Consider the following 27,349-nt stretch of genomic DNA (forward strand, 5'->3'; position numbering starts at 1 on the left):
TTTACTTCCTATTTCAGATATTATTACATTATATCTTTTGCTCTGCATGTGAATTCACGTGTAATGTTTACTCATTTATTTTTCAAAATGAAAAGAAACTTTATTTACTCCTTCACAGTGGTAGTCCCAATTCATATTTTTATATTTTACATTATTGTTGTTGCAGCAAGAGTTCACTTAAGTTTATTTTCCCTATAGTGTTTTCTTTTAATGCATGAGTAGTTAGCAATGAGATTTTGAAAATGCTAGAAATCTTCACATTTTCCAAGTATATATATTCATTGTGGCTACAGGAAATTCTATGTACATTAAATCCTTTCAATTTTAAGTAGCATTAAATGAAGTATTTTTATATTGCCATATTTTATCCATACATAAGTGACAATTCTTAGTGTTTTGGTCCTGGGTTTCTGTTGGTTGTTTAAATATTCATTTGGCTAACAGAGCTATGTTTGCTGTGTTTTGCTACACAGAGAGAAGATTTCTGTTAGTCCTTATTCTTTAACACAAGGAGGAGCATGAAATGTGACAGAAGAGATCATCACGAACAAAATCTAAATATTTTGTCTCTGACAGCTCCATAAGGGAATCTGAGAAAAAAGGCTCCTTTGATTTGACCCTGAAATATAACTCCAGTCTGCACTTTGGGTGTTCTGAATACTGATAAGGACCACAAAAGATAGAACTATTGGTTAGCTTTGAAAAAGCAAAAAATTAGCTGTAAAATAATTAATACAACTAAGCTTCTCTGCAGTTATTAGTATTCTGGAATTATCTCATGAAGTTTTGCACCAGTTTTGAAAAACGCTGCAACATCCACTTTGAAAATCTAGTTGGTAATCACATCTCTGGTACATTAAATTTAAAACAAGGCCCTTTTAGGAGCCAGGTGATATTGTAATTTTGCATATAAACCTCATATGTAGTGAAATGGTTAGGGTGAAATATTGAAACACAATACAGTACATTGCTGAGTAACTTTTGTAACAGTGTGAGTCTGTGTTGCTGAGACACACAAGTTGACACTTGCTCTTTTGCACTCCTGAGTGTGTGCTGTTATCAATTCGTTGGAGGCCTACAACTTTCTCCTTTCAGCTGATTGATTTTGGATTTTTCAAACTGACTAATGTTTTCATTTGAATGGTAATGCTGATTTTGCAGAAGATGTGATCTTTTAATTAGCAGATGCTGAGATTAGCATTAGGGTTGAACAGTAATTAGCATTTGTTCTTATAGTACAAGAGCACAAACTAAGTACTGCAGCAAATAGAGCCACTGTGTCCTCCTTACATTGCCTTTTTAGATCTTTATGAGAGAGGTTTAAAATTATTAAAACACTTATTCACTGTGGTACTACATTTTAACAAATTGAGGATTCACTTAAGATAAAAGTATTTTCAACTCCCTTATACTCTCTGTTATCTCTGTAAGGTTCTGTTTTCTAGGTTTATCTATATACTTCATAGTATAACTTAAACATTAGTTTTATTAAAGTGTAAATTATCATGTGTGGTGTGTGTGTGTGTGCATGTGTATATGTGCATGTATGTATTTCTCTGAACATGTCCACCGTCTTGGTGTCTGGATTGTGCTTACAGCAGTAACATCCACTGTATATCCAAAGTTATTTTGAGGATCAACCTAAAATTGTTGAGCCCCAATTACAGTCAGTGGAATTAAGACTTGGAGTTTTCCTTCAGGCAAACCTAAATTGAAATTATGACTGTCCCACCTCCTAGGGCAAATTATTTAACAACTTACTTCTCAGTGTCCTCATCTGTAAAATGAAGATTATAATAGAATTATTTGAAGTTTAAAATATATTTCACATAAAGCACATGGTGTACATTAAATAATGAGGGATTATTATAGTTAAAAACACTGCGTATATGAAGTAATACTCCTTCTTGTATATGGCCTACATTAAAAAATAAACTTGTTTTAGCTTATTAATGACATGAAACAAATTAGACACCTACAGAATAACTAAATCTTTTTAAAATAAATAAGTCCTCTTATTCTAGAACTGCAGGCTTTTTAGACACTCTTATGTGCTCATTATGTAAGTCTCTACCTCCTCTCTAGAAAGACATTTGCATCTCCAGTCTAGCCCTTCTTCATGGTCACTCCTCCAAGGAATCCTTATAGATAGATTGGTTGTCCTTACTAAAACTACCACCAAGCACTGACTGGTTTTATTTTTTATTTTAAATGGTTTCTGTAACAAATGGTGGTGGTTGGGAGAGTCAAAGCATGAATGATGAAATACTCATCTCAGATAACTTGGGGCAGTTTGTCTGTGTGAACAATACAGGCTGGATTTTTAGGGCTGTGAAGGTAGACAGTGGGGTGATATTTTATAGAGATGCTAAATATGTGTTTGACTGCTTAATGTGTATCAAACTTCAGCATGATGAAACTTTAGCCATTAGTATTCAACGAGGAAATTACTGGTGATCCCTAGTGCCTAGAGAGACTTCGTCCTATATAGAATTTCCCCTGCCCCCTCCACTGATGGCTATTAAAATAGCCCTAAAGTAAATGCATTTACATTTGTTACTATGGATGTTACTCTCCCAGGAGACAACAAACAGAACACTTAAACTCTGAGTGAACAGAATGATTGACAGTCTAAATCTCTGTCTCCACTGCTTGCTGCCTCCCCACTTAAATACAAACACAGAGAAGGGGTAACAAAATGAGTCAAGGTAGGTTTTCAAATGAAAAACAGGAAAAAAAGAAGAAGCAGGAAATATAATGCTTTATTTCTATGAGAGTTTAAGTGGTGCTTGAATGTAATTAAATTTTAGCATGAAGAGAGAACAGGATTTTCTTCCAGTGTATCACTTTCATTCAAAATAGGTAAAACAAAATATGGCATTGAAATGGAGAGTTATGTTAGCAATAGAAAATAGTTAAGAAATAAATTCTTGAGAAAGAGCTGGCTAGGATGTTTAAGTTCATCAACCTAAATGTTTACTTGAGTGCACATTTCGTTCACTATCAGAAACCATTGATTATTTGGCAACAACTTCAGTTTTCAGACCTACCTCTTTGGGATTGTCTTAGTCCATTTGTTCTGCTTTACAAAATATCTGAGAGTAGGTGGTTCATAAAATAAACTTATTGCTCACAGTTCTGGAGGCTGGGAAGTTCAATATCAAGGCATGAGAAGATTTGATGCCTGGTGAGGGCTACTCTGCTTCCAAGACGGTGCCTAATGTTGCTGCATCCTTGCATGGCAGAAGGCTGAATACTGTGTCCTCACTGGTGGAAAGTGGAAGGGCAAAAGGGGGCCCAGCTTTTTCCCTAGAGATAATTTATAAGGGTTCTGATCCCATTTGTGAGGGCAGTGCCCTCATGACTTAATCACTTCCTAAAGTTACCTTCTCATAATACTGTCACATTGGGTCTTAGGTTCCAACATATAAATTTTGGGGGGACAAATACGAACAACCCATACCATAACAGGAGTATTTTGCAAAAGGATCTTCCAAGATTTCATTGTCTGCCTATCTCTAAGGAAGACTTTCTGCACCACAAGTTTAGTATAAGAAAACTTTATTTTTCTTTCAAATGAAGTAGAGCTTAAACATCTATGAAACAGATGTAGATGTCTTTATCTGTAATTTTTAACTCTTTTAATACTGAAATAAAATTTAGTTAAATGGGTGTCAGTTTTCTATATTAACTCAATTTTTTAAAACATTTTAAGAAAGTTCAATGGATATGTACAGCTATTTACAGATGTTTTGCTAGGGATATGCTCATGTGTTGCCAGCAGAGTTTCTACAAATGTTTATTTCTTTTTTAATACTTGCCTACAAGATGTAATTTTTTGTTTATGTATTTACTTGTTTAATGTTTTATGAGGGATGAATCTAATTTATCTTGTTCATTACAATCTTATGTATAGGGCTAGGGGCATAGGACATGCTTGATAAATATTTGTTGAATGAAATAATGAGAGATTTTGTCAAAATGAATGTATAGGTATGATTTTAGTGGCTGTGATATCTAGTTATAATGTATAATACTCATTGAGCACTTACTGTTTAATCTTATGCATTAGTTCATTTCAAATCCTAAAAATTATGTTGCTATACTCAGTTTTTGATGAAAAAACTATGTGTACATATATATGTATCTTTTACACACACATACATTTAAAACACTGTGCAGATTTATAGCGAGGGTCTAAATCTTTTATAATTCTTAGGAAGCATCAGAACAATATAACAAATGGCCGAATAAAGCAGATATAGCTCATTTGGGCCTTAAAAACAGAAATAATTTGGAGATTAGATGAATAAAGAGATAGGATGATTTGATAAAGGTAACAAAGGCGATAGTTTTCATGAGTATGTAGGGTCACAGTTTTGAAAGAGGATATGTGGTTCAGTACAGATTCCAGAAGATCTTGAATGACAGCCATAGGATTTCTGACTTCATCAAGAAATTGGACACCGTGTAGATTCTTAAATTAGGAATCAATATACTGAACCTACTTTTATCACTACCTGTGTTAGCTGGACTAATCTACAAGTGGCTTGGAAATATTTTTAAAGATTACTTATTTTTAGGCTTGTTGCCATTGTAAAAAAAAGTTTAATTCTTATTTCATGTTTGATTTTTATTAAATTTATGTTACTTAGAAACAGAATATGCAGTTTGAATTGGAAGTGACCTGTCTTGAATTGGAAGTGGCCTGCCTTCTACTTATATCCCTTTTTAATCTTAACACTCCCGAGATTTTAGTAAGCAGCACAATAGTTATCACTTGTTTACAGCTTAATGTATAAACCTTTTTACTTTGAGCACAGAAATACAATCAGACACACCATTGACTCATTATAGTTTGAATCTTATATTCCATTATTTAGTTTAACATTGCTATATTTGGGAGAAATGTATTTTATGTTTTATAATATATCTAAACATACTAAATTTGCTATGGTATTTAGCATGAGTTAGATGTCAGAATAGATCTGATAATGTAATTTCTTGCTTAACTCTTTTCTTTGCATTGTTCTTAGAATGCAAATCCAAATAATTAGTATGGCCAGGCCTGAGGTGCTATGGCTTCCATCCATCCTTCCAGCTTCCTCTCACATCCCTCTCTTCATGGCCAACTCTGCTCCAGCAGCCTGTACTGTTTCTTCAGTTGTGGTTCTTTCCTGATTGAGAATATTCATGCAGACTGTTGTCTTTACCTAGAGCATTATCTTTCACCCCACCCACTTTTTCCCGGGCAGCACTTATTCATGATTGTATTTGCTTGATCATGTCTGTTTGATATCTGACTCCCTGTTCTGATTGTAACCTCAATGAGGATGGGGATTGTGTCTATTATGTCACACTCTTGTTACATTCGTTGCCCTGCAGAGGATCAGACATGTAGTTGGTGTTCAGTAAATATTTGTTAAATGAGGTGAATGAATGTCTCCCAGACCAATTAAGTTGTACTTTGATGTTTTTCAAACACATTGGAGTATGAATTGCCACAAGGAAGCCTGTTAGCTGTTTGAAGCCTTCTGCAATTTTTCTTTATTCTGTTATCTCATATATTGATTTATATTTGACTCAATGGCCATTTACACTATTTTAAACATTACAGCCCCTATCTTTATGTAAGCTTGCATTCAGAATTAATGTCTGAACCCCAACAAAAACCAGTGTTTCAGTATATCAGCCAGGAGTTTTCCAGTGAAACAGTTACATGCATTTTTTATGAACATTAGAATTAGCAGTGCAGAAAATGCATAGAAATTCCCAGTATGCATGTATTCATTGCCTTAAGGCTTTGGCTAATAGCTTACCCTTAACTGTATAGGAATGTGCTCTTATTTGTTGGATAAATAGAATATATGTGATGATTTCATTTTTATAAACTGTCATTCTCTTCATACTTAATAAACACATTATTTAATTTTAAAATTTTAACATTAAGGAATATATTAATTCTATAATTTATTTTAGGCGATTATTGAACAGTTGTTTTCTGCGAGGCATTTTTTAGAGTGAAAACCAATAAGGCGTAATCTCTGACTTTAAGGAGTCTATTTGTAAGCCAGTGAGAAAATAGGGCAAGTGCTATAAGCAGTCTACAAACAGCCATGGGGACACATGGGGAAACAATTTCAACAAGGGGGTCAAATAAACCTTCAGTGAAATAGGTGATACTAGACACAAACATTTAAAGATGAGTAAGAGTTCTGTTAGACTGGTAAGAATTATGTGACACCCTCTGTGTGTTTAGTATAGGGGTTTCAATTTCAAACTAAATGGGAAGTAAACGAAAGCATCAGGTAGAGATCAAACTATTTGCTTTATTAATAGTAGATCTCAGTTAAAAACCAAAGTCTGAACTTGCAGCCAAATGGTTTTGCAAGTACTTCTTCTCTAGAGTTAAAACTTACCCAGACCAAGAGAGAGAAGAGAACCAGGTCCTGTGTGATCTGTAAATTTTTACAATTTTTTTTTTGCTAAATCGAAGAATATAGACATCAATGACAGACACTGGAGGTCCCACCCAATTTCTCTTCTCCCTTAGGCATCAGCAACTGAGGAATGAAGAGATTTTCTGACATGTTTTTGTCTTCGAAGTACAGGTTTCTGCATGAGAGAGAGAGACTTAGTTTCCTTTAATAGTATTTTTTAAAGAGAAACTTGCCTACATTTTAAAAGATACATACTTGTAGTAGTTAAATAAGAGCTTTTTGATTCTAATGTTGGCTTTTCTTTAAAGCTATCATTTTGTTTGGAAGAAAAACTATTTAATGTCCATTTTAGTCCCTCTTCCTTCAAAGACATTTAAAAGGAAGTCGTGTTTGTACTAGTGGAAATCTTGGACAAATAATATTAAAACGATATTATGGTTGATTTGTGAATGAAACCCAGGGTTGATTTTAATACAGTCATCGTAAAATAAGTTAAAGGACATTATTTCATTGTGCAATCTAATAAACCTAACCACACTATTAAGATTCAGTTAAATTCAATTTTACTTTACTACTAAAAATATTTTCATGAAATACTATCCTTAGATTGAAGAAACGTTACTATAGTGAAGGTTAATTTGTACTGGCAATTGTAAATAAAGTTGTTTGATAGAATGCAAGGACTAGGATCATATGTTGCTATCGGGTCTACCTAACTTTCCCTATCTGTCATATTTTATAGAGTAAATATTTGTAGGTTATGGACTTCAGTGTGAGACCTTTGGCTGTGAACGTTTATTAGCTGGCTCCAGTTACACTGATTTATGCAGTAGTAAATATGATGAAAGGGGAGGGATTGTGTTTTACTGGTAAGAAAAACAGTAGAACAGAGGGGATTAGACTTGTATTTCAAGTCATCTACTCTCTGGGGCATATTTTCCTTATAAAAATGTTTCAATGATGTAAATGCCCATTTAATAGAATGTAAATATTTTTCAATTAAACAGTATTATAGAAGAGTTGCAGAACTGAACTTTCTTTCTATATAAGGCCTAATAGGTACACAAGTAATAAAGAAATAAAACTGATCTTTCTCTTTCTCTCCTCAAATAGATTTATGCATGTGTAAATACATGTGTGGCATGTTCTCTTATATTACATCAATTTATATCTATACTGCTGATAAAATTAAACTAGCATTTAATTTTTTAGGATTATTGTGCAATGATAAAATAAACTCATAAAAAATAGCCAACCAAAACCCGTTCTTGGATTTCTTGTTATGGAGCGGCTGTACCCTGAGTCAGTAATTGGGAACACACAGATGGAATCAGCCCCCATAAAAACACAATCTCCGACTCGATAGAACCTATGGACTCTGGCAGAAATAGGAATGATACTGGGAATCTCGAATAGTGGGTCAGAGAAGCAGACAAAGTGATCATTTTCAGCTAAATATTTGCACGTAGCACTGTGATACAACTTCACCGGTGGCTTCTGTTCCATTTTTCTGCTTTTCTACTGGTTTATTTCTACCACTCATCTTTGCTTAGTTTGCTATATTGTTGGTATCGTTTTTTGTAATGGAAGAGTGTTTGTTTAGAGGTAAGTGAAGGATTCACTGAATGGGGCACTATCCACACAATCTCCATTCCTCTACTCTTCTGGAGATACCGGCATGAAGAACTGGGCTGCAAACTGGTGAGTGGGTTGGGCGGTGGGAAATGAGGAGACAGCATCTTGTGCATTCTGTCTTTCTCTTTTTTCCTTCTTGTCCTCTTCTCTCTGAAGCACATTCAATTTTGCTGTCTTTACTTCTGCTTCCGTTGCCAGACTGTCAAGGACAACTGAAGAAAAATCAAATAGACTTGTGGATCAGTGCTATTACACGTGTAAGGTTTTTAGCCTCAGCCGAACCTTGAGTACCACTCAGCAAATCCTTTCCCTGTCTCCCAGGCAGCTCCCTTTCTCATCTATCATGCTCTTTGTATTTGCATGTGCTATTCTTTTCCTGAAATACATTTAAAAAATTTCTTCTCCAGATAAAGCCTAGTCATCCTTCAAGGTAAGTCTGGAATGCTACGTCAATTTATGAGCTTTATAGTCTGCCACTTCCTCTTGTCCATCTTCCTCATGTCTTGTCCCCAGCAGAGTTAGTTTCTTTCATGTACAGCACAAGAGGCATTGTCATTATTGTTTATGCCTTTCTCTCCCACATGCAATTACTGGAGGCCATGTCCATGCCTCATTAATTGTTGTCTTGCCCAGTACTTGGCACATGGTTGGCATTAGTTTAGATTTGTTTAGTAAATCAATGCCTGTGAATATGTTGCCAGTCTCAAAATACAGTTTGCAAGAGGAGTGAGAACCATCATCTTCACATTTGTCACAAATGTCTTCCTATTTATAATTATCATACTTTATTTTAAACACATCACTACATAGTAATAGCATTAAGTGGTAAACAGATGCAAGGGTGAAGAAATAGTTCAAATGATAATCTAGGCTCCCTGCTTTCAGATAGGGCAATAAAATACCTTCAGGCAGATAGCTGTCTGTCCTTATTCTTCATCTTTATTTTCTTTTACAAGATTTTTCAGGTTGTAGGCTTCTGTGATATCTGTGAGTCCTCCCTGCCATAGTTTGTTAGCATCTGATCTGTAGCTACCACTTATATTAGCTTTCTCTGTGTCTCCCACACTTACAATCACTTTTTGTTTCTACTCTCTTTTGTCTCCTAACTATGGCCCTTTTCTACATAAAATCTACAACTCTTTTCAGATCTCATTTTTGTCAGCCACTTGCCAGCTGTTGAGGCAACAGCTGATTTTTGTTATGTAGTGAAAGGGTGGGGCCCTTGACTCACAGCTGCCAAGCTTCTGGTTCTTTTCCCTCACTGCCTTGAAAGCCCAAGTCCCTTATAACATAAAAGAGCCCAGCTGCTATCTATCTTGTAACAGGTGATCAGGGAAGAGCTTTCTGTAGGATGATTAATAACAAGACTAGTTATGAGGGTAGCTAGATGGTGCCTGACAGAACTTACATCAAACATTGGGGGGAGTTTAGTCATTGCTATGTTGCTGTATACTAGGGTCTCTTAAAAAAGATATTTTATGACAAAATCTACAAATTTACAGGAGTTGATTATTTTCATATACCCAAATTTGTTTGGTTTTACCATACATTTAAATTTAGATGTGTTATTTAGGTTGAAACTTAGCAATATTGGCTTTGAAGACACCCAAGTCGAATGTAAATTTTATTTTTTATTATTTGTCTTATTTTTGTTGCATTATAATTTTAATTTTGTGTTTTCCAGCAAAAATGAAGTTAACTATATCCTAAATAACAGATTTATGATAATAACCCTTTTCCTATATAATAGTTTAACCAAAATCAGGTACATATACATATTTATATAAAACTTAGCATATATTCCAATTCTGAGCCATCCCTCTTCCCATATATACCTTCTAATAAAGTTCCTCTTCAGAAAAAGAATGTATATATGGGGGAAAGGAGATGGCTCAGAATTGGAATAAATGCTAAGATTTACTAGGATTACTGATTGTGTGGAATTAAAATCATCATGTGCTTACAGGAAAGATATTCAATTCAATTTATACTATATAACACAACACAAATTGAATGCTACCACTAATGGATTATATTCCAAGCAAACAGTATATGTAATAATATAACAATGTGAGATTGAGATTTTTCTAAAGAAAGAGAAATACTTTTTTCTGTAAATTTTAGTTTCAGGCATCTTTGACATGAGCATATTGGCTTTCAAACCATGATGAAAAACAGTCACTTTTTAAAAAATCTAAATTCATTTAACCATTAAGTTATCATGTATTTATTGAGTTCTCATAAAGTTTCAGACACTGAGCTACATCCTGGGGATAGAGTGGTGGGTACAACACATAAAGAGCCTTCATTGTATTCTGTTGCAATTCAGAGAGTGCTTTTTATAAATAGCAACCCTGCCTGTGTATGTTCTCCTATAGACAAACCAAGATATATATGATAATTCTTGTAATGTAGATTCTATAAACATGCTTAGCTCTTTTCTGAAAGTTCTTGGGACATTCACTTTTTGACAGCACAAATTGTAAATCGTGGATAAAATTGTTATCTGCGTTGGTTGTGATGGTAGTTAAACATATTTCAAAGGGCTTGTTTTTCAACTTATTTCCCATGTAATGCCACAATTCAAAGTTGCCCATCTCTCCTAACCCCGAATGGTAATTAGATATTGACTCTTTTCAGGTAAATTTCAGTCAGTTGTAGAGTTTTCTAATTAAACCACAGAAGGATACTTGTGAGAGCATTTACATTCTGTAGTTTTGTGTTCTACATATTTTACATTAAAATATATGATTGCCTTTTCCTACCCCCCTATAATTTAGGTTTATGAGAAATTGTTATTTTCCTTTCTTAGATATTAAAATGATACTCAAAAGTATCAATAATAATAGTAATAGCTATAATTTATAGATCAGGAGCAATTGTCAAGAATGATACCAGAACGATACATTATAGTAGCCATGGAAGTTATCCTGTGATATGTTTCTTTGCTTGTAGAGTTAATAGCAAATAAATGAACCATAGAATCCCCAATTTATGCTTTGAAGAAATGCAAAACCATAAGCAAAATTAATTTGATTTATGTTTTAGAGCTATTTTATTTACTCTAGATATCCCCGCACAAGAAGAGTATAGTAATTTCATTTACAAGATTTAGAGGGGCAAACTGCTTTATGTGTGAAATGCAGTATCGACTCATTGAATTGAAACCTTCTCATTTACTTGTCTTTGCTTCTTTAGCAGTTAGATCAAGTGCTGCTGTAGAGTAAATTTTTTTTTTTGGTCATTCTCATAGATTTTCAGATTATCTTCTAAAGCAGACCCACGGTGAGTTGTTGATATGCTTCATTTCGGAAAGTTACATATGACTAAGCATGCCCTAAATTGAAAAGTTAAATTAAATTATTGCTTATGTAACATTTCTTTCCAAGTATTGAGTCTGATTACTTACGAAGCAACTCGTCAGTGATTTTATTTTCACTACCTCAGTCAATTTATTGTTTATTTAAGGTCTTTTAAAGAACAAAATTCACTGCTATTTTATGATCAGCTCAGCTAAATGGCAAATACTGGGTTAATGTTGTAATATTGACTATCTTTTGGTCTAATCTGACATGATTTATTTGTAGGTTGCTGACAAATGGGATTAAATGGTTAATGGCTGGAACATCTAGGCAAAATCTTAAATGGATTTAAAATTAGCTATCTTATATTTGTCTAAAATACTCTTTATTCTTTGAGACACCAATTTTTCTTTTAAAAGCACATCTAATCAATTTCAAAGTGAAGAAAAATAGTCTGAGCCAGTTTTGAAAATTATTTCTCCTTGAAATGTTCAGAGTGCTGGAATTTATTTTACAGTTCCACCTAAGCAGGCTTCAGGACTGAAAGGAAGGGAATGAATAGTGTCTAAATCTGCTTTAGGAGAGAGCTTGTTTATCGAGCTACACCTCATTTTCCTTTATCTGTCACTACGTAAATAATAGGTCAAATTTCTTGGTTGGTTGTATTCTACGTGCACAGCATATAGCTTGAGTCAACTAACTGTAGCAATTTTGATTCTTCCCTAAGCTTTCCTTTTCTTGTTAAGCTTGCTTCTCCATCTAACCTTCCTGTTTCCAAAAGGATGCAAACAGAATTATGAAGTTTAGACAATTAGAGTCTTCATGTCTATCTTTAAATTTATGCATTCAGTCTGGAAATGAAGTACGAGATTTTTGTAGGATGAAATAGAAATTACAGTGAAGTGGACTGTTAGAAATAAATGGATTTCTTTTTCTTTTTTGGAGCTTTCAACATTGTGTTCGGCAAAATCTTTCAGTAAAGGTAATACATTCATATGGATTAACTGTGTCCAACAGCATTTATCAGAAAACCCAACATATTAGGGGCCTAGACAGTACAGAAATACATTTCTCTGTCTTGGAAAAAGAAGTTTAGCAGTAAGTGATGCATGGCTCTATGCTGTCTTCATGATCTGGAGAGACCAAAGCTCCTGTCTCACACTCCTCTTCCTCTTTTTTCATTTTGACTCTGGCATTCATTCTCTGGATCACCTCCCATTAAAGATGGCTTCTGGTGCTACAGCTACCTCATCTGCATTCCATATTGCATGAAGGAAACGAAGGAATCTAACAGGGTGACAAAAGGAATGCATTTTCCAGCTCATCAGCAGCTTTCTAGGAAATTCCACAGAACGTTTATGTATCATTAGCTTGAATTTAATCACATGGCCACACCTAGCTGAAAACGTTGGGAAATGTAGTCTTTTAACTGAGTGTACTACCCCATAAATAAAATTGAAAAGGAGAGAATAGATATAATGCACAATTAGCAGTCACTGTCAATTTCAATTTCCTCATCTTTAAAATGAGCAAGTGAGTGACTTTCTCATGGTAGTTTTATAAGGATTAAGGGGGATACAGCGTAAATGACTCTTAGGCCTGGAACATAGTAAACATTAGCATGGTTCCCTTTCTAATTTTCATTTCCCTTACCATTACTGTAACATTAAAGCAGCGGGAAGTCTCAAGGCTTTATGGACTCTTATGATGATCCACATTAACTTGTGAATTATTTCACTTTCGGGACTAATATGTGCTTTGTTTTGCAATTGGTGTCTCCTTGCATTGTCTCCCTTCTATAATGCTATACTCAGTGTTGGGATGTAAGTATGTTCTGTCTTTATGCCCTATATAACTAAGAATTGAGGATCAGTCACTCTTTGAAGTGGAAAAGGATTAGCCAGAGGGTTGATATATCTATCCTCCTGAAAATGTGGGGACTACAGATTTCCCTGAAGCTATCAATCTACCTGAGGAAGCCACAAGCCCTTTAGAACACAGCATTCAATGGCAGTGAGGAACCAAGGGCAGCCTCAAGTGGGTTACAGGACTGTTTTCTTGTTAAAGGAGGAGTTGGATTGGCTGATCTTTGGGATTCTTCTTACTTCTTAAATAACATGATTCCAGGAATTCTATTTTCCTCACATCTTTTAAGCCATACACAGGTTCTTGTGATGTTTGGTGCATTTTATATGTAGACTGGATAGTGAGAGGCTGATCTGATGGCCTTGAAGGAGTTTATAGTCTATACCATTGATTTTTGTTGCCTAAGATACTGACTTCTCTGTTTTTCTCTCTTGAATTCTAAGAATTGCCAATTATTCAGATTTGAACCACTTCAAGTAAATATTCCTGAAAGTGAAATCGTTTAATGATATTTACATTAGTACATTTTTGACATGCATGTTTATGTAAGAACTGCATATTTTTTTCTCTCAAATGAGCTGTGTGTTACTGACAGCTGAGAAGTTACAAATAACTCCAGGCAAACACTGGTTCTGATATTTGTTACTTTCATGCTGTTGGTAAAGTCACTTAAATGCCTAAAGACTTAGTTTCCTCATCTGTAAAATGGGAATATTTATAATACTCTTTTTATCAGTTAAATGAGAGTGTTATAATAAAATCGTAAATATGAAGCCTTAACAGTGTATCTGGAGCAAGAGATCATTAAAATTATTTTATTACTACTGTTTCTATTATGGAAATGAACTTAGAAAACTAGATAATTCAACTAGAGTGATAGTCCATTTATATGTTGCTGTATAACAAACTTCCCAAATCTAGTGGCAGAAAACAACTACTATTTTATTATGTTCACAAATTATGTGGGCAGACTTTGGACAGGGCAGTGAAGGTGTCTCTGCTCTGTCATGCCTGGGGCCTCAGTGGGGAAGGTTCCAAAGGCTGAATAGGCCTCAGAGGTCTGGGGCCTGGAATCATCTGGAAGCCCTTTCACTCACATGCCTGGTTTCTGGGCTGCACGGACCAAAGGCTGTGCTGACCAAAGGCTGGACCATTGACTAGAGAAGCTACACATGACCTTCCCATGTGAGTTGGACTTCTCACAGTATGACAGCTGTGTTTGGAAAGGGAACGCTCGGAGAGCAAGTGTATCAGGTGACCAAGAGGAAGCTGCATGGCATTTGATGACCTCACTTCAGATGTCAGATGTCCCATAACATCACTTTTGCCACATTCTATTAGTTGAAGAATTCACAGGCCCTCCCAGATTCAAGGTGAAAGGACACTGACGTTTAAGTCTTCTTGGGACAGTGTCAAGTGACTTGTGGTCATCGCCAATGCCTTGCTGCTCATTATAGAAGCATGAAAGATGACAAGGAGTAAACGTGATTAACTTTGAAAACAATTTTTCTATAAATTATTCTCAAGAAAGTAATGTAACTATAATGTGTCACCACCTACTATGGGCAAGCAGTTTCAGGTTTCCATCAGAGGCTAAAACCACTGTAAATTTAATCCTTGATTTTCATCTTATTAATCTTGGATCTTCACACTGTCAACTCTAGCATAATTTTTTTTTTTTTTTTTTTTTTAGTTTAAAAGTCATTGTGATTCTCAATACTTTTTTTTTTTCTTGCAGAAGTTTCTTATCCTAAGGTTCTTTTTTTTCTTGAGACGGAGTATCGCTCTGTTGCCCAGGCTGGAGTGCAGTGACGCCATCTTGGCTCACTGCAAGCTCTGCCTCCCGGGTTTACGCCATTCTCCTGCCTCAGCCTCCCAAGTAGCTGGGACTACAAGCGCCCACCACCGTGCCCGGCTAATTTTGTTTTGTGTTTTTAGTAGAGATGGGGTTTCACCGTCGTCTCGATTTCCTGACCTCGTGATCTGCCCGCCTCGGCTTCCCAAAGTGCTGGGATTACAGGCGTGAGCCACCGCACCTGGCCTATATTTTGTAGTTTTAGTAGGGAAAGGTTTCGCCATGTCGGCCAGGTTGGTCTTGAACCCCTGACCTCAGGTGATCCACCCACCTCAGCCTCCCAAAGTATTGGGATTACAGGCGTGAGCCACCATGCTCAGCCCCTGCAATTCTTATGAGGACTAAATTGCCTATTTTAAAAATATCTAGATCAGTATTATGCATATAAGTTCATTATGTGTACATTAAATTAAATAACATGTCTGTAAGCCCCTTTTAAAAGCTATAAGGAACTATGGGAGATAAATTATTCTTTACTCAGTATGTTATTTACTAATATTGTATCATTAACATCATTACACTATTCTGTCAAAAGATTTGAAAAACAAGTGAATTTGATAAATGTTTTAAACTTAGAATTCATTGCAGACAAATAAGTGATTCACATTTTTGAATGACAGTGAATGAATATTTTTAAAACTTCGTTCTAGGGGTTGTAGTTATAATTGTGTTTCAGTTGTAAATGTCTCATTAACTTTACAAATTGATCCCTGTTATTTGTTTGGAAGTGACAGCACAACAATATCAAATTCAGCTAATAGCTCTCTTTGTCAGATCACTGTATTTTAGATAGTTTCTGATTTCATTTGTCTCAAATTAGAAGAACTTTTTTGTCTTTTTTTTTTTTTTTTTAGCCCTGGTAGCTTGATTCAAAATGTGACATTTTGGCACCCAGTAGTTACTGATACTATTCTAAACTTTAAGATCAAAAAGGAAATATATTTACATCTAAATGACCGTACTGTCTTCTGCTCATCATGTCTGCTATTTAATTTTTATTTTTAGTGACCTCAGAGTAGGCATACCTTACATAGGCTCATGTCTGAAAATGATTTGAATAGCCAGGGTAAACTTGCCTTTTCTGGATGCTTTTTTCTCCTTCAAGTGAGGTGAGGACACTGAGGTTAAGGTGTGTCATGCATGTATTTTTGGTTACTTATTTTCAGTCTAAGCCAGTTCTATGAGTAGCTCTAATGGTTAACTTTGTAAATCATTCAGGAATCTGACTGCATTCTCAAAACATACCTGGGCCTTTAGGTTGCAGTCTACAGGTGATTGCGCTTGGATGTTTGCCTAAAGATGATTTAGAAAATTCGTTGGAAGCTTTGCTCTTCCCCAGCTATCAAAAATTAACCTGCCAGAAATTTGCAAACACAGCAAAGTTATATTAATGATTCTGACTCATGCATAAGATTTTCTTTTTAAAAAAATATAAAGCTGGCTATTCCAAATTCCAAATATTCGGCATTTATTATTTGGTAATTTATATTGCAGAATGAGTAGGACATTCATTACCAGACCCCTTGACTGTCTCAGACCTCTAGGTTGTTGATTCAGTATACTCACTGGAGGTAGGTAACCAGTATTCTCTTACTCCATTGATAAACATGGGGTCTCATTTGTTGGGAGAAAATAGAGGAAAGTCTTTGTACCGAAGACTTACACCAAGAGGAACTGTTGTCTGATTTCCAAACAGGCCAGGGAATATATTGTGTTGCAGGATCCCCTTGGGTATTCATTAAAGCATACTGCCTGTGTCACAGCGCTGAGAGCCTAGAGAGCTGACATGGGCCTACTTTGTGATATGTACACAATTTTGTATGTTCAGTTCCATATATATATGTGTGTGTGTATATATATATATACATATATATATGATTAAGTTTATTTATAGCCTTTCTAATCAATACCATTTGTATTACAAATTTATTTCTAAAATTACTTTGTACTTTATAATGAAAGTGAGCTTCAAAGGCTTTGAACTTTGGCATATAAGTTAGTAAATGGTTCTCTCTGTGAGAATTACACCAGATGATCTCCAAATGCTTTTGCAGCTCTAAATCCCTATGATTCTGTGAACCACGATTATTTTTTTCCAAAATTAAGCCTCCACCTATATGATTTTTGGCCTTTGCTTAATTCTGAGTGTAAACATCTTTATCAAAATACTGTACAAGCAATCAAGTCGCATTATCAATAATCAGTAGTTGAGAAAAAGAAAGCTTGCTAATTTGGGCTCTTTTCATATTAACCACTGCTCAAACTCATTATGCATAATTTCTTTTTCAGTTAGAGGAGTTCATTTACATTCAGCATCTCTGGGTTAAGTCAAGGTGAAAAAGCATTCATGTGCAGTCCCCATTTCACTTCCATCTTGTAGGATTGTGAGGCATTTTTTCAGACGTTTTAAAATGGGGATTGTAAACTCAGAAGCCTCGTGGGTTAGGCAGGTGTCATTAATGAATTAGGGATATAGTGTGTAAATGTTGCCAGAACCTCACATTATTTTTTGAGAAACTACTAGTCCAGATTTTTGTTATGAAAGTTTGTACCTTCTTAGTGCTGTTTGAAATTATTTTACAATCTTGAATATTAAGAAGATAAATAAGAATGACATGACTGTGCATGACCAGGTCTTTTCATTCTTTAACTTCTGCCTTAAAACCAGGCATGCTCTTCGACTTCATGCTGCTAGACATTCTGCTGTGAATCATTTACCCTTATAGATCCCTCCTCTTGAGGATTTCCATTTACTCCCTCACTGCACGGTTGTACAAGTGTGAACATGCCTGGAAACTATGATTATCCATGGATTTTGACAAAAGATCCTCAGTAGTTGTTACCATGCTTATTAAGTTCCTGAACAAATTTTTATCTCCTAAATGAACATCAGGTTGATAGGCATCCAGGATGGATGCTGATCCTCTGGTCATCTGCACTCTCAAAACTTAGTTTTTATCAGTCATTTTTCTTCCTTGTGGATCAGCTCAGAACCTTTTACATTTTTTCCAGTTTATTTTTTATCTTTCAGTATCATCCCTGCACACCACAGCACCAATGGCTTCCTTCATGCATGCTGTCTTTTAATTTTTTTTCAAGTAGAGTCATTTCATAATATGATACTCTTGTACTTTTTAGATCACTGAAAGAATAGGATGGACAATGTACACAAACTAACTCAAATTGCAGCATAATTATCATGAACATACATCAGATTAAGGGATGTTGCTATGGCTGACATCAGAATGAAATCTCCTGACTGCTAAATTCATTTGTTGCTGACAGTCAAGGTTGGTTGATATCCCATTGTTCTTGAACACAGACTTGCTCACTTCAGTGAAATTGTTAAGGCAGAAAGTTCTCAAGAGCTGCTGTCTGAAGCAAATCTTAGGGCCAGAAGTTATAGTATATTCATATTCAGACTGATGCACTAGAGTTTTCAAAATGATTCATTTGGTCTTCTTATGAAATAGTTTTGAGATTCCTCTTAGTAAACATTGGTTTGATTTTATGTCTGTAAATTATTTTTTCTTCAGTGTATGGAGAAGACTGTCATGAGTGAACTTGGCATTTGCGTTGTTAAAACCAGTTGGACAGTACTTTCCACATTGTGAAGCTATACATGTCTGATATGTTCTGAAATAATAGAAATTATAGTTACATATGCTATTTTTGATGATTTACTCTGAATGAGACATGTAAATTATTGTCTTACATTGTCATGAAGATCTGTCAAATACATTTATATTTCACATCAATGTTATTATTATTTTACAGAGGGGAAACCAAGATACAGGAGTGGAAATTACTTGGCCACATCGCACTGGTAGGAAATTAGTCTTGGAAGTTTAACACAGAAATCTCACTCTTAACCACTATCCTGTCTGCCTCTCATTATTTCATTTGAAATAACTCATGGTTAGTGTAGTCAGGGTACAATAAATTGTTTCCTAGCACTATACAAATCAATCCCTAATAAGTTGTTATGGAAGCTTTTGTAAGAATAGTGTAAAGCTCCTCTGTCGATATTTTGAAGAATTTACTGTTCTCCTCTTTTGCAAAGTGAATATGCATGTGTCTGCTTTGGCCTGCAGTCTTCTGGCCCCTTCCCAGTCTTTTAAGTTCTTTCAAAGATTACTGCAGTTGTTGGATCTACTTTGCAAGTTCTCTCAAAAATTATGGTCCTTAGTCAAATGGTCCAGGGGACTGAAACACTTTTTCAGTGAATGAGTGTTTCTCAAAACATATTTTTTAACCATTAGCTTCACTTTTCCTTCTGGTAAGCTTTTCTTTTGTTCTTTTCAATCAGGTGGCCATTCTCTCGACAGAAAATTCTGAGACAACATAAGAATTGATTGTTTAGCTGTTTTTTAATCATTTTTTGCCTTATCTTTTACTTTTTACACCATTAATCTCAAAACGTATGCCCTTTCTTTCCTTGTTATGTGCATGAGTATTGATTTAAACTGTAGCAGCATTTGTTGGATAATTAGGAATTTTAAAACACATCAGAAGTTATCTTTCTGCAAAGTTGACTAGAATTTATGAAAACTGTGAGTTTTTTTCTGAACTGGTAACAATAATACAATAATTGTCCATTTTTTTCTCAATATGAGCCAGTAAAAGGACTTGACATTTTCAAGAACATCATTTAATTCCTTCAAGATAAACTTTCAGAGATTAGCATCGGTTGTTTGTTTGTTTATTTTGTGTGAAGAAGTATTGTGAGTGAATGAATACCAAATCTAACACAGAAAGCGCATTTTTACTTTTGCTTTACCAGTGATTCACTTTATGTTAATTTTTACCTTCTATTAAGTATAATCTGGAAATAAACTGAGTTTATAAACTCTAAGGATGATTGCAGACATCCAGGTTAAAATCATATTTCAAAAATGTGGTTAAATTTGCAGTGCATTTGACTACCTGTAGTCTCATAGCCTACTTTCCTTAATGGGAAAATAATCTGTGCCTTTGAAAAACTAAATTTAATATTTCCTACAAAAATGCTAACAGTTTTTTTGATTCTCTTTCTTATTTCTTATACTTGAGGTCTTTTATGCACTTCCCTAACACACACACACATAAAATCAAATTTTAGCATGAATTGAAACATGTAAATTATAACACAATATTTCCCAGCTGAACACAAAAGTATGCTGAAAAATCTTAATGTACATTCCACAAAGCCAGTGACAAATCTTGCCCATAGTCCTTAGAGGCAGTTTCACTGTAAAATATTTTCCATGATTTTATTTCACCTTCCAATATTTTGAATTCCTCAGGATCAAAATGCGGTATTTCTATTAAATCCATATTCCCAAGTCTATCACTGACACATTTGCCCTCCTATGAATAATATCATTGTAGTCTGTGATAGATCGCAATGTCAAGAAACTGATCTTATTTCAATTTTTAACTCTGTTGAAAGAAATAAAAAATTCCATTTGCTTCCAAGTTTTGGAGAGAAGAAATAAGATAATTATTCAAAGCAATAGCTTTAACAAAATATTTATTTATGGTTTCTAATTAATTCTGTTGATTATTATTCTTAAAACCACAATAATCCTTTGGTAGCAGGTACATGTTGTGTGGGCCAGTGAACCTATTTGTTTAAGTCCATAGACAAGATGTATATTTAAGATTAGGGTTCTTTGAACATAGTGTTAGATATACTAAAGAGGTAGCTCAGGAAGACATTAAATGTATTTTATGAGTGCAGTTTTTAAAGACAAAGGTAAGTATTAAAGTTCAACTCCCCCCAAAACACAATATGGATGTATTTTGGTAGATAGGATAAGTAACAGTCGAAAGTAAAAATCAAATAAGATATGATAATGTTAATATGGTATCAGTGATCATCTGTAGTCAGTTTATATAAATTTATTAAAGATTATTTCACTTCATACCATTTTTCTGTTTATTTCGCTTAATTGAATTAGAGGCGTGTGTGTGTGTGTGTGTGTGTGTGTGTGTGTGCACGCGCACGCACATGCATGCGCACCCCATGCTTTAGGAAGGAGGCACAGCAGTTTTGGGGAAAATGTGTGTGTGGTCCCAGCTGCCTGATTTTTCTCTGAGAGTCAGAAGTGGTGTGTGAGTACATACAGGTTAGGAATCCCCAAGGTCTGTCTTCCTTTAGCTGCTACCAGCCCCATCTTCCCCCAGGACTAATAATTTTTAAACCTTAGTGGGAGGACCTATCCCCCCCAGACTAAATACTGATTATCACAAGAGATCTTGCTGGCTAGCTCTGAATGGACTCGTGGACCAGGTCCCTTGATCAACTGTAGTTGGGGTTCCAGTAATAGAGGCCTCCTTCTTACAACAGCAAAGAATCTGCAAATGAGGAGACACTTTGCCCCACAAGTCACCATGGTTTTGGTGCTGATGGTTAATTTCCTTCTGTATTAGAATCCTCTCTACATACAGCTCTTGCAATATTTAGCACCCACCAGGATCCTCTGGAATTCATAAGCATGTGGTTTATGTTGCATCATTGCAATGTGGTTCATGAAGCCTTAGGGCCAGGAGTCCTGGATTCAAGTTTTTGTTCTGCTCCTCTGGGATGAGTGACCTTGGAAATGTTGCCTCCCAGATTCTTTCCTTTGTAGAAGGGCACTGCAAATAGCATCTGACTCCTGATGGTTGTGAGAACTAAATGACATAATGCCTAGGTGCTTAGGTCTGTTTTAGGCGCATATGAAGTGCTCAGTCAGTGATACTGAAATCAATGTTTATATAGTCAGTGTATACATTATATACAATGAAATCAATGACTTATTATTGACACTTGTAAGGTGTTGTCTCGCTGGTGGGAGAGTACACTCAGTGTACTATTCTTTCTTCTTCTGTGTAGCCCCTACAACTATAACGTCAGGGAGTCTATAAACAATAGGCAAGTTAGCTCCCTCCAGTAATCACTTCACTCACATGTATCACAAAAATAAACAAAATAACCTACTTCTAGGAAGTATAATTAGATAATATTGAACATTGCTAATGCAATAAAAATAATCCTTATTTACTTTGCTTCCTTAAATCCCATATCAAGGTAAGAAGATACTAATTTGGCCTTTCCTCTATCTTTCCAAAATTTTAAAACATTCCCAAATTTGCCTCATTATCTCTATCACTCAAGGCACATTTCCCCATCAATTGAACTTATCTCAAAATGAATTCATGATATATGCCAATAAAATCATTCACTACCATCTTCCCATTGTTACCATATCTAACATTTAAGAAATAAAAATGGCATGATGATTTAATAGAAGACCATTACTGCTCAGTATTGGTCAGGCTTCTTCCTAATTCTAAGCAAACTCAACAAAGCAATTGTTCCCACAGCCTAGGGTTTTCCCTTTTATACTCTTAGTGTTTATATTGCATGAAGCCTTCCTGAACAGCACGTCCATATGCCCACTGCTGAAATCACAAGGAAATGTCCTCCTCACCAATGAGGTGTGAGAAAGGAGGAAAGCAGGAGTGTTTACTTTTTGTATCTTTTTTACTGTTACCTTTTTTCCCTTTGAACATATTTATATTCTCAAATACTCACTTTCATTGCAAATCTTTGACATTCTAATATACCATGAGGCAAATCAGTGCAGACTCAAATAGGTTACCAAGATATAGGCCTGTGACATATTAGATTTTCTCTTTTCAATAATTTCAAAAATCATTACTTTATGATTCAATTTACAAAGCATTTGAATAAGTACTTGATATCTAACACTACTAGAGGCTTCAGGGATTCCCCCTAAAATATTAAAATGGTTCTTGCAATCAAGGAACTTCAAATTTCATTGGTACTTATGAGATGTGTAAGATTAAATGGCAAAATGTGTGATAAACATGCTAGATATTAATACCATTCAAGGTCAGAGTTGGGAGAGATCCGAATGATTCAGATATTTGAAGATGGTTTCATTGAGTAATAAACCTGTAAATATATGAAACATTTGAAGGGTATTTGAAACCTAATGATGGTTGTTTTATATTATATGGATGAGAGATAGAACAGATAAAGGCAAAAATGAACTGAATTCATTTTATTATTACCTTTTACCAAAGTATTTAACCAAGTGCTGTTGACATGAAAAACCAAGAATGTACATCTCTGCCTATTCTTTTCTCTGGGCATTGCTGGAATCCTGTGTTAATGAATAATGAAATGAATTGGAGACTGTATGGTGTGGTGCAGTTTATGCAAGAAATAGAGTGTAATGGTAAGAACAAAGACTTTGGTATTAGACATGTGATATTGTATGTTATTTTTGACATTTACTGCCTTTCTAATGTTGGAACAGTTACTTAATATCACTGAGTCTCATCTTCTCTTTTTGGGTGGTTGTAAGAATTAAGTAAGATAATGAATGAAAAGTACCTAGCAGAATATATGGCATAGAATTCGCATTAATACATAGAAATTTGACCGTCACTTGAGTTAAGAGACTGGTTAAGGAGTTTTGTAATCTTATGCAGTAGGATCTAAGTAGCGTTTAAAAAAACAATTATTTTTTTGAGACAGGGACTCACTCTGTCACCCAGGCTGGAGTGCAGTGACACGATCTCAGCTCACTGCAACCTCTGCCTCCCATGCTCAAGTGATCCTACCACCTGAGCCTCCCAAGTAGTTGGGACTATGGGCATGTACCACCATGCCCAACTAATTTTCATATTTTTTGTAGAGACGAGGTCCCACTGTATTGCCCAGGCTGGTCTCGAACTCTTCAGCTAAAGAGATGCCCCCCGGCTTGGCATTCCAAAATACTGGGATTACAGGCATGAGCCAACACACTCACCGTTCTCATTTGTATTAAGAGAAAAATATCAGTTTACCAAAGTGTAACCTCAATCTCCGGGGCTAAAGCTTGATCCTCTGACTTCAGCCTCTTGAGTAGCTGGGACTATAAGCATCCACTACCACTCCCAGCTATTTTTTTTCCTCCTCCTCCTCCTCCTCTTCTTTCTTTTCTTCTTCTTCTTCTTCTTCTTCTTCTTCTTCTTCTTCTTCTTCTTCTTCTTCTTCTTCTTCTTCTTCTTCTTCTTCTTCTTCTTCCTTTCTTCTTTCTTCTTCTTCTTTTCCTCCTCCTCCTCCTCCTCCTCTTCTCTTCTTCTTCTTCTTCTTCTTCTTCTTCTTCTTCTTCTTCTTCTTCTTCTTCTTCTTCTTTCTTCTTCTTTCTTCTTTCTTCTTCTTCTTTTCCTCCTCCTCCTCCTCCTCCTCTTCTTCTTCTTCTTTCTTCTTCTTCTTCTTCCTTCTTCTTCCTTCTTCCTTCTTCCTTCTTCTTTCTTCTTCCTTTCTTCTTTCTTCTTCTTCTTTTTTGTTTTTTTTTTTTTTTTACAGGAGACAAGATCTTGTTATGTTCCCCAGGCTGATTTCAAACTCCTAGGCTCAAGAGATCCTCCTGCTTCAGCGACCCAAAGTCCTGGGAGTGCAGACGTGAACCATTGCACCTGGCCCTCCTGTATACTTTAAATCATTTCTAGATGACTTATGCTACCTACTACAAGGCCTTACACATTTCTTCATTTGCGTGGGTTCGGTGTAGCACTTGGCACGCATCAAATTCAAATTTGGTATTTGGGACTTTTTGGAAAAAAAAATTTCCAAAGTCCTGGGAGTGCAGACGTGAACAATAATTTTGATGCATTGTTGGTTGAATCTATTAATGCTGAACACACGGATACAGGGGCAATTGTATTTTGAAATCTGCCAGGGTGTGTATGTGGTGGTGGTAGGATATTTTTCCCATGGAATTTGGCCAACACTATAAATAAGGAATTTTTATTTTTTTCAAGAGCTGGTTTATAGGCATAGTGCTGAATAAAAGAGATAAGTGATTAAAGAAATAATTACAATAAATTGTGCTACAAAACATAATATAGTGTTACAATGTAGTCTTTGTGAGGACATCTAAATCAGCCAGGGAGGTCAAGGAGAGCATCTCCTTTCAAAAGCAGTAATATCTAAATTGAGTTCTGAAAGATGCTAGGATTTGCCATGCAAAGAGTGAGGATAAAAATATTTGAGGCAGAAAGAAACAATGTGTGTGAAGTTCCAAAACTAAGAGGATTGTTCTTTTAAACAACTGAGTCCAGTACAGTTAGAGCTTAGACTTCAAGGGGAGTTAGAAATATTTGGGAAAGATGAGATTAAATCTTAAAACAGAGAACAAGGAAGGGCTTAATAAACTATGTTTCAAAGGTTTATTTTTGAACACAATACCATGTTGAAGGTGCTCATCATGGAATCAAGACTTATCTCTGAGCGTCATCTTTAGTACGCTCGCTCATGTTATAATAATGATTTTTACATTTCAGCAGTGCCGTAGCAGTGTCATGGCATGTGGTATGATCATTCAGCCATCTATGACACTGTAATTATAATACATTCTTTTTATTATGTATCACATGTGTTATTTTGTAGTAAAGGTCTTTGTGAAATTCAGTGTGCTGAGTGACTGATCATAGTAACCCTTTCAAAATTAGAAAATAAAATCATTTTGGCATGATTTCACTGCAAGTCACCCCTTTTCTCTGTAAGTGCTAATTCTGTATTGTATCAGTTATGGTTTTACTAGAAAAAAATTAATGTCGCCGTTTTGTTATTTCTAGATTTCACTCTTTTTTTAAAAAAAAAATTGGGCAACATTTGCTTTCAGATTCTCCAGACACTGTATTAGCATTCATCATTCTTGTATCTTTTACTCACCTGGGCTGCTTCTTACCTGGGCCAGTAACCAGAACTTCTATGGTCTCTTATTATTATTTTCTCTGTTTTGGTCCCTCCTTTTATCCTAACCATATTTATTCTATCATAGTCATTTTTAAGAGCATTTATCTTAATAGAAAAAAGAGAAAGAAAACAGGAGCTGAGGACTTATGCTCCCTGTCTCTAATTTTGTTCTACTTCATACAATTCTACCAACTTACCACAAAATCATAGACTCCTTATCTTGTTTATTAAATAGTTTTTATTATGTGAAACCAATTCATTATTTTTGTTATTTGATGCACTACAGTGACTTTTTAAAAACTGCTGTAACTCAACCCAAGAAGGATATATCTTTAAAAATGTTTCTGGACCAGCCACTAGTTTCTCATCTCTCAAGTGTTAAGTACTGGGGAAGATTTGCAAAATAGCACCCAGAAAATTAGGATCGATGCATATTTATAACATGTTAGATTCTAAGACAACCATAAAAATTTCATATTTATGATTTCTGAAAATTGTTGAATACAATCGATATATTTATTAAGTAGATAAGAAATAGCTAAATTAAAAAGTTATGTAAATGTAAAATAATTGCAGAAACCATACTCAAATTTACCTTTTGCTTTATTATTTCCTGAATGTATATCATTTTAACATTATTAAGTGCAAATAATTAAATTGAAATTTAGAATATATAAAATATTTTCACAGAAATTGAGTTTTGTGGTAAAAAAAAACTAATTTTCCCAGAAAAATAATATTTAAATTCACTTTGGCATTCAAAAAATATTGGACTATTCCTAATGGGGAGAAATCTGGCAACTGGCGTTTAACCCTTTCAGTACTAGCTGTAATTGAATGTAAATTGTAAAGCAAGTTGTCTAGCATAGAGTGCATTTGAAAAAAAAAAAAAAGACTCTGAAAAAGTCTCATTTCTTTTCCTTTTTAATGTGTAATTCTAGTGTTTCATTTTACAAAAGGTATAAATATTCCTAAATCTTACTCATTTCAATAGAATGTCTGTGTTTTCCATGAGGTACCAGAAAAAGCCTTAAATGATATGTGACGTGCTGCTAGTCATTTAAAGAGGCATTCAATGCAGTATGATTGTGACTGTTGCTCAGTCATTTCAAGTTCTGTCCATCAAAATTGTGGGCGCTTGCTTCTCAAATGAATCAAAAAGAGTTTCCAGGACCAGGGAGATATAAAGATTGAAATACTAAGCAACACACCTACCATAAAGTAGAAGTGATTGATTGGTCAACAGAAAATAAAGATTGAAATACTAAGCAACACACCTACCATAAAGTAGAAGTGATTGATTGGTCAACAGAAAACGTAATGTTCAGAGCTTCATGGTTGTAGATAAAATAGGCTATGTTTATTTATCCATTTAGGGTAGATTTGTTTTTTCATTTGTTCCAGGTTAATTTTGATTTCCTTTGAAATAACTGGAAATTATTTTGAGATAGGCTTGTTGGTATCCTTGATTATCTGTGTGGTGTCTGCATGAAAGAGGACACAAGTAGAT

The 27,349-nt window shown here is 35.0% G+C and overlaps 1 protein-coding gene across 1 annotated transcript in view; it reads left to right on the top strand.

Annotated features, from left to right (window-relative positions):
• The window catches only part of ADGRL3 (adhesion G protein-coupled receptor L3), an 890,906-nt gene that overhangs the window by 35,729 nt on the left and 827,828 nt on the right, over positions 1–27,349 (top strand). The window lies entirely within an intron of this gene.

This window comes from Colobus angolensis, unplaced genomic scaffold (genome assembly GCF_000951035.1).
Source record: "Colobus angolensis palliatus isolate OR3802 unplaced genomic scaffold, Cang.pa_1.0 Scaffold297, whole genome shotgun sequence".
Taxonomy (NCBI): domain Eukaryota; kingdom Metazoa; phylum Chordata; class Mammalia; order Primates; family Cercopithecidae; genus Colobus; species Colobus angolensis.